This window comes from Echinops telfairi, unplaced genomic scaffold (genome assembly GCF_000313985.2).
Source record: "Echinops telfairi isolate 266 unplaced genomic scaffold, ASM31398v2 ScPeMD7_7441;HRSCAF=8479, whole genome shotgun sequence".
NCBI lineage: Eukaryota > Metazoa > Chordata > Mammalia > Afrosoricida > Tenrecidae > Echinops > Echinops telfairi.
In genome coordinates, this window is record NW_022111341.1 from 1,206,078 (window position 1) to 1,215,272 (window position 9,195).

The 9,195-nt window shown below is 42.3% G+C and overlaps 1 non-coding gene across 1 annotated transcript; it reads right to left on the reverse strand.

The window, feature by feature from the left end:
- Positions 1 to 4,996: 4,996 nt before the first annotated feature.
- TRNAA-AGC lies at positions 4,997 to 5,068 on the reverse strand. The gene has a single exon. It is a non-coding gene; the product is annotated as a tRNA-Ala (tRNA).
- Between the last annotated feature and the right edge of the window lie 4,127 nt (positions 5,069 to 9,195).

A 9,195-nucleotide genomic window follows, 5' to 3' on the forward strand; every position in this document is an offset into this window, starting at 1 on the left:
CTTGCAGGTGCTACCTCTGGAGGAGTATTGCATACGATTTGGAGAACAAAAATCATCATCAGATTGTTTTACATTTAACTCCGGGGTTCCAAAATTCCTTCTATTGGCCTCTCTCAGGCACCAACACACCAGCAGAAAGGAGACAATGCTGGGAAGACAGGTATTGCTCCTGGTCCAAGGTCTCCCTCCACATTGCCTGGCGCCTGCTTCCATGCCACTCCCGGCTCAGCCCCAGCATAAAATGTTCTCCTGGACTTCTTTGAATGCACATTGCTTTCTGTGCTCTCTTGACCCTTAGACGTCATACGTTAGTACTCAGCCGGGCAAAAATTATATAAAACATACTCCAGTTTGTGCAGAAGTAACTCTAAAATTGAATACACTCACAAACAAACAAACCCAAAAGAATAACAATTTTTAAAATGAAAAAAAAAAAAAGAATAAGATAACCAGATGAGAAACGAGGTAACCGATCCAAGCAAATGTTTTACACAGTAATGTGTCCTCCCAAAACCCTTACACTCTAAGTGGCAGAGTTTTACATATACTATATGTATATGTAATCATTTGCATACATAGTTATGTAGTTATATATATGTATACTTCACGTCTTCATCTTGGCATGCTGGATGTTGGCTTATTTTCAGGCACCATTTTTATTGATAGATGTAAGAAGAGCGAAAAAGTGGATGAATGTTGACCAGGATGAAACAGATATGCGGCACTTTGTAGGGTCTCATTTTGAATTGGTTTCCCCACATCTTTGACAGGTTGCAGGACTCCAGCTCCCTGGAAACATTCATTGCACGGTCTGGCACCCGCCTATTCACTCATTCACCTAGAACCCAGTGCCCTCTTCCTGTTACACAGAAAGTGTGGTGCGGAAGGAGCACATGGGCAGAGAGATCCTTGGGAGGAGGATGGGTCCTGGACTTCAGAACTTCGGAGAGAACACAGGAAATTAAAACACTCTGCCTTTGGTCTAAAGTTTTCCTCTTCCCCTCCTTTTTGTTGTTCCGTCTCTCAATCAGAGTGGAAAACGGGTCAAGATGAGGGGTCTGGTGCTATGGTAGCACCCTTGTTTCAGGGTGAAGAGAACCTTCAGGAGGAAGGCTGATGTTGTTGAATAAAGGCTCCCAGAGATAACAGGTCCCCATTCCTGGAACCTGTCAATGTGAACTTCTACGAAACGTTTCTTTGCTGATATAATTAGGGCAAGGATATTGATGTGTAGAGATCATTCTGGATCATCTGAGTTAGCCCTACATGCAACCATAAGCATTTTGAGAGGAGAGACAGAGGGAGATTTCAACACACAAAGAGGCTTTGTTACCATGGAGATGAAGGAGATGAAGATGAACGTGGTAATCAGAAGAAGCTGGAAGAGGAAAGGGAAGGCTTCTCCCCTGGAGCCCCCAGGAGTGTGGCCCTGCCAATCCCTGGGGAGAATCAGTGTCAGCTGTTCTAAGCCACAGAATTGGTTATTGGCTACAGCAGCCACAGAAAAATCCTGCACGTGGTAGCCAGTTCTTCCTCCCCGCCCTGCCTTCCAACTTCTCTCTTATCTTCCTTCTGCTGTCAGCCACCTTCAGGGGTCTCATGGTTTATGACTTTCCACTTGGGTAGCAGTCAAAAGAATGTTGGGTCAACTCTTGCTTCTCAAGTGCCAGTCAAGGAATCAGTAAAAAATTGAAGAGAAGAGTAAGGATGCTAAGTTTGTATTTCTTGAAAAACATTGTTTTTTCATTTTTAAGACTAGATCCTGAGGAATGGGATATTAGAAGCTGGAGGTGCCAGGAATTGAGCCCAGAACCTTGTACACGCAAGGCGGACACTGTGTCTCTGAGCTGCCCCGCTTTCCTGAAGGATGGATTTGGGAGGCCCTTCAGGAAATGTCTCTAGAGCAGCGATTCTCAACCTGTGGGTCATGACACCTTTGGGGGTCGAATGACCCGCCACAGGGGGGTCGCCTGATTCATAACAGTAGCAAAATCACAGGGGCCGCCTGATTCATAACAGTAGCAAAATTACAGCTATTAGGTAGCAACAAAAATACTTTTATGATTGGGGGGATCACCACAACATGAGGTACTGTGCTAAAGGGTCGAGGCTTTAGGAAGGATGAGAACCACTGCGCTAGAGTCTGCGCTTTCTTATTCCTGTGCTGTGTGAGTAACACTCGGTATAGAAGCAGAATTAATAGCTCCTTCCAAAAAGGCTACTGAGGAGCACTGATCGGGGACCTTTGTCGCTGTGGGTTAAGTGTTAAGCCGCTAAATACAAGGTTGGTGATGCAAAACCACCACCTGCTCTTCCAGGAAAATGGTGGAAAGATGAGGCTGTCTGCTCCCATCCAGATCTACAGTACCAGAGCCCTCCTCTTCTGTCCTCCAGGGTCTCCAGGAGGGTGTTCTTTGGTAAGGGCTACTGGGAGTGTAGGGTGTTTGGCAGTGAGTAATTTTTGGTAAGAGATGTTGGGAATAGCAAATAATACTTCCTGTGAAATTTTAGTGTGAAAAAGAAGCATAGGAAAAATGACCAGGTAAACCTTTTTAAAAAATTATTTTAAGTCATTATAGTTGGAAAATCAAAGACCCAGTGTGAACTTTGTTACAGGCTGCTATAGTTTGAGTCTCTATTGCATGTTTTTTTCCTCTCTTAATTCCGTGTTTAATTCTGCCATGTTAGACCATTTTCATAAGCCAAACACTTCCTGCTCTTTGCTGATAACAATGTTAAGGACAAGACTTTGGAAAAGCCAGAGTGAGAATAAAAACCACATGTAATTTCCATAGTAATTTATTACCCCGGTTCTAAATAGACCTTTAATTGTATTTATTATCTGGCTGTTGGGAATATAGACAACAAAGCATACACACTAAATCAACTGCTTCTACAGGTCCGATTTAGTAACACGGATCACATGAGTCAAGTTGCGCACTCCTCTTCGGTGTGCTCACTTTAAGTCCAACGGAAGGCCACTGAGTAACTGGGTGGAGCACACCATGGGAGCAAAGCTCAAGGTATGAACTGAACAGCAGTTTCAGGGATGGAGGGTACTGAGATTTTGAAAGTAAGCTGATAAGGAGCTAGACGCAGGATTTAGAGACCAAATGGATTTTCCCAGAACAAAATGTGGCAGAGACGTAAAAGTAAGCCAGGTGATTCAACAAATAGGAGAAGGTGCATAAAGAGAGATAGTTTTGTTTGGCTTTTTCTTTTAATTAAAAGATCATTTTATTGGGGGCTCTTACAGGTCATATTACATTGGTTGGTCTTAATTGTGGGAGGAATTAGTAGCTGAGTGGGTTTCCAAGGCTGCAAATCTTTATTGGAGTAGAGAGCCTCGATTTTCTCCCTCAGAGCTGCTGGTGGTTTCGAACTGCTGATCTTTCTGTTAGACGCCCACTGCCTAACCCATTCAACCTTACATTATAAATTACGTTTATGTTTATAAGTATTATGTACACATCACAACATTCAGCCAGAACGTCCACAATTTTAAAGTGCAAATAAATCATTTGAGAATCCTGTTAAAATATGTTTTGGGGTCGAGCGGACAGCCTGCCCTTTTTTTTAGTCTGCCTTAACCAAAACCAGACCTGTGGCCCTGAAATCTCCTCTAACTCAGGGCCATGCCATTAGTTACAGAGTAGAATAGACGTCTAGGGTTTTCTAGGATGTAATCTTAACATACATAGCTTGTCAGGACTTTCTTCTGCTCTACTGCTGGGAGGGTTGGAAGCGCCAAGCTTCGGGCTAGCAGTCTACAAACTATTTGCACCATCTAAGGACTTGAGAGAAGAACAACCAGAATGATCCTTAGTGGCTCGGCTCAAGTGCTTTGGACATGGTATCAGGGGGGAGCACTCCTTGCAGGACATCATGTTTGGTAAAGCGAAAAAGAGGAAGGCCCTCAACAAGACGGATTGACACAGTGCCTGCAACAACGGGCTCAAACATAGGAGCAACGATGAGGAGGGCGCAGGATTGGACAGTGTTTGTTTTCTTGTACATAGGCCGCTGTGAGTTGGGACCGCCTCGATGGCACCCCGCAACGGCAAAAGGCCTGGCGTGGGAGACAAAGGAGTCTACTTCTCCCTGTAAATGTTTACAGGCCCAGGAAATACGATAAAGGGTGACTACGAGCCGAGGAACTCTATGGCAGTGGCTTTGCTCTCTTGGATAAGGATTTGAAAGCAAACCTCGAGGTCCCGGGAGTTGAAGTTCCTCTTTCAGACATACCAACAAGGTGCCCGACTTATAGTGACCCCATACCCCGAGTAGACCTGCTCCTGGGGTGTTTCAGGAATTAAGTCTTTACAGGAGCAGACAATCTCCTCGCTCTTCCGAAGAGGGGCTGGTGTGTTTGAACCGTCCCTTAAGGTTAGCGGCCCAAGGCACAAATGACCATTGTGAATTACCTCGGGAAGCCAATCCTGCTGTGGTAAAAACCAAGGACTAGGCCGACCTGGAAACAAACCCATGAACTTTAGCTGAATGCTCTTCCCCCGTAATAATATTACGCTTTAACTGTGATAACTTTACATTCTTTACTGTCTTTGGGGAAAACGAATTTCTCAGCTGCCGCGTTTGGAAGGCTTCCGTCAGGATCAGTCATGCCCCCCACCCCCTCACCCACCTCTCAAAAACTTAAGAGAAATGGAGAGGCTTGTGTTTTTCTTGTGTTCTCCTTCTTGTCCCATGTTTACGCTCCTGCTTTCTTACTAACATTGGAAACTAGAACCAGAGACGGCGGCGGGCTGACGTCTTAGACTGGGGGCTGTGGATCGAGTGGATTCGTTGTCTTCCGGGTCCATCTGGTCCTTTCCCAGACACAGCTACCCTGGGAAAGGCCACGCCTCGTGGGACAGAGATAGGACAGCGGTTACACAGCAGGCTTACATTCTGTGTCAGGAGGCAAAAGAGAATGAAGCCGCCGAAGAATAAACACTAACAAAACCAAGACTTTCCCTCCAAAAAAAAAAACACAAAATGGAGGTGCCGGGGATTGAACCCGGGGCCTCGTGCATGCTAAGCACGCGCTCTACCACTGAGCTACACCCCCTGAGGGATGCAGGTTTTGGCAAAATGCACAAGACTGATTACTCACCGACAGACCCCCAAATTAATGTGCTTGCTACCATTTGATGAGGTCTAAAATCCAAGTGCTGTGTCCTGCACGCTTTGATGCATGAAGCGCAGACTGCATTTTAGACCGAAGTTCCCTCCGTGAGCTTGGGATCGCTCGGCTCCTGGTACCGCTTCCCTGCCGCCCTGGGAAAAGGCCGGGATGCAGCCTTCTGTCCTGGGTCTCGGTGCCCTCTCTTCCTTTCCTCGGCCACTGCCTTCGAGCGCGGCCAGGAGACCCGGAACACCATCAGAGGTCAGTTTCAATGCCGGTGAGCCGAGGGGACAGGACGAGGACAGTCCTGCGGCCCGGGGGGAGCTGCAGGAGCCGCGCCCCCGAAGCGCGCGCAAAGCCCCGGACCTGCGAGCCGCGAGCCGGGGTGCGCAGCCGCGACCGCAGCGCCGCTTGGCGGGCAGGAAACTGTGACACGGGTGCGCCCCTGTGCCGCCGGGGGAGTGATGGAGAGCCACGGGCCTGCAAGGGGAATGAATCACTGCTTTTCACCAGCCTCGTCCTTCTCCGAGGCTCGGGGCCCCTTTTCTTACAGCCCAGCAAACCGCAGAGCCTCCTCGTACACTGGGGAAGCCGCTTATATCCTGAGAAATATAGAACTTAGGACATACGATCAATGATTTGTCTGCAATCAGAGATGAAAGAGACGTCAATAAAAAGAACACGTATCTTCCTATATAAAGGCTTGAAAGCAGTCTGAAGGGATTGCCACACGAAAAAGAACGCATTGGGATTTCGCCACAAAACAAAAGAATGGATCCCCTGAATCCAACAGTACTGATGTTCAATGAGGGGAGAGAGGAGAGAGACTGAGGTACAGGAGCCGAGGCCCGATCCTCCCCACACCCCACTACCACGTGGTCTTTTATGGTACATATGAAACATGACTGAAAATGGAGCCAATTTTAGGCCACAAAGAAAGTCTTAATAAATTGCAAATGATAGAAATCATACAAACAGCATTCACTATCAGACAATAAAGTTAGAAATTAATTTTTAAAATTTAAAAGCCCCTCTCACTTGGAAATTTTAAAATATGCTGTAAAAATAATTCAGGTAAAAGGGGGAAATATAATTTCTTTGAAATGACAAAATGAAAACTTGACATGTCAAAATCTGTGTGATAAAGCTAAAGTATTAGAAATATTATACCATGAATAAATAATAGCTATAAATAAATACCAATAGCTATAAATAAAACACGGATCGAACGCTCAGCTCAAAACTAGAGAAAATAATGAAAGGATGCAGAAGGGTTAACAAAGATAAACTCAGAAAATAATGATTTAGAAAAAAAGTAAAACTAAGAAAGAAGGAAGTGACAGGCCATTTTCCTGTATGGAACTCCAAGTCCAAATTTTAAGTAAAAGTAGTAGTAAGCAGAATCCAGTAACTCTTTTAAAATAATAATAATGATGTCTAAGTTGGGTTTCTTCTAAGAATATAAAGAGTATTCACTATTAGGAAAGCCATTGATATAAATTATTACAGAGCTAGACAGACTTAAGAGGGGAAAACATGCATAGTTATCTCTGTAGATGCAAAAAAGACATTTAACAAAAGTGGACATTTGTTTCATATGCTTAAATCATTCAATAAAATAAAAATTGGTGGAGAGGGTTGGAGGAGTAGAGAAGGGAAGGAAAAGGGAGGGTTTTGTTTGTTTGTTTGTTTGTTTGTTTGTTTGTTTTAAAGAAAAAGAACAAAGCTTCCTGGTTACAAACTTTGTGCACCAAGAAATTTACAAAACTACAATGTATTCTTTAAAGTCAAAAAAGTATTTTAAATTTGTAAAAATATATATTTGTATAGAAGAATACTCGACTTGATATAATTTTCAGTTTTACCTGAAATAATTTGTGAATTTTATGCAATTTCACAGTTGAGAGGAAGATGTGAAAGTGGAAACTTAAAAACAGAACTCTACAAGGATCCTGCCTAGAGGTTGTGCTTTTCAGAGGCAAAAGATCGGTTGTGAATGTATTCAGAAGCTGATGAAGTTGACTGAGATGAGAAGAATTATATATGAATAACAATTGGTATAGAATGAGTCCCTTAAAACCAAATAGAATTGGAGAATACTGTAGTCTGACTGCCACAAGCTGACAAATATTCCTTCACACAGCCATGATGTATTGATGGCTCATCTATTTTTAAAAATTCTATGTATACCTTTTGCTAAGTATGTAGTAACTTCTCAATGCTCTAAAATGGGAACTACTACTTTGCCAGGATCTAATCAGATAGCTTGACTATTAGTTCTCACGGGGACCTGACCTAGCAAAAGATTTCAAAGTTAATATCAATAGAGTACACGTGACTTCAAAGTGTTCATGATTTTTAATGTGGTGCTATAGAAACAGTATTTTTAAAATCTATTTGGGTATCTCAATAAAAATGCAAATTGTTAATGATTTATTAGAGGAAAATCAATATCTGAAAAAGTACTCAATTATAAATATTGAAGCCAATATGGAAGTTGGAGCTTTTGAAACCAAAGAAAATCCCTTGGAAAACTACCAGTGTGTGGTAGGAACTGCTGTATTTCCTCCTTGGAGACAGGAGACACTATCAGCTCAATTTCTGGGAGACATAGCAGCTGACAAGACACGTGGAACTGTGGTAGAGTCCTGAGCTGGAGAAACCAGGTGGAGACCCCAATCAAAAGTTCCAAAAAGATGTTAGCCAACCCCAAATTCCCATATACTGTACATCAAATGACTTTATTATTCCCAAGATGGCCATTTGGTGGCGCCAAAGTCATTCTTCAGGCCTTAGGATACATGTATTTCTAAACACTCATACATAAATGACAAAACTAATTGATTCAAATTTTTCAAACTTAGTTTTAGAGATATTTTACACAAAAGGTTCCAGGCCTGACAGGTATCCCTACAGTGACTCTTAGTCAGGTGTGTATATGGAGCTTGCAGATGTGTGTTGAGATAGTTATCCCATGTGTGGTCTACATAGACTAATCTTTTCTAATCTATGTTGATCATAATATCACCCTGTAAAAAACAAACAAACTTAAACTATAGTAAGGCTTGAATCTCACCTCAAGAACATTTGGACATTTTTAAGTGGGTTTCTTTTAGTTTCCAAATTTTTCTTTTTAAAAATTTGAATGTTTCAATAATATTGTATTTTTATAATATTAGTTTACAATATTACAATGATTTTACATATTCATTCACAATATAATTACAATTAAAATAAAATTATATACACATATATGCATATATGTGTGATCGTGTATATTACACGCATGTGTCTATACATATATTCTTGGATTTACATGTTCTCATTATAAATAAATGAAAAATCCTCAGTACTCTGTTGAAGGCCATTAAGACTCAGCCTTGAAACGGCTGAGATATCATGACCCAGGTGTCAGTATCTGCTGTTTGCTTCTGCGGTTTGACATTGAGACTAAGAAAAAGAAGAAGGATGTATGCAAGTTCTGGGAAATCAGAATGTTTAATTTTTATCAAAGAATCCTTGACTTGGAAGAATATAGAGTTGCTGTTGTATTGTCATAATAGACTAATTGTAACCCCAGGTTGTCTCTGCATGCAAAAGGGAGATGTAGAATAAACTCAGGGCTTCAGTATTCACTGTTGCCCTCCCAATACTTTCTGTCTCTCTTTTTTTCCCTTAATCCTCACTTCCCCTTTCAGGACCGTTCGACTCGTCGGCAGGCTCCGACAGTACTCTTAGCTCTGTGAAACATTTTGCAGTGGTAGAAGTGTTCTATAACTATGATGTTCAAACCGTAACTGGTAGCGATTAAGCACTTGAACTGTGACTAGTGAGACAATTCAATTACCAAATGGTAATAATTAATACTTTAAGAAGCACAGGGCTTTTTTTTTCCCACTTGGTAAATAGCTTTGGTCCTCTTTACTGATGGAGAAATCCATTTTAAAGGAGAAATTCTATAGGGTCTCCCATGAAAACTTAGCAGACCCACACATAGTCATACATTAAGTCTGTATTTTGGAAAAGCCAACATGGAAGGTAGCTTTAGAACTACATTGAAATGGGCTGTT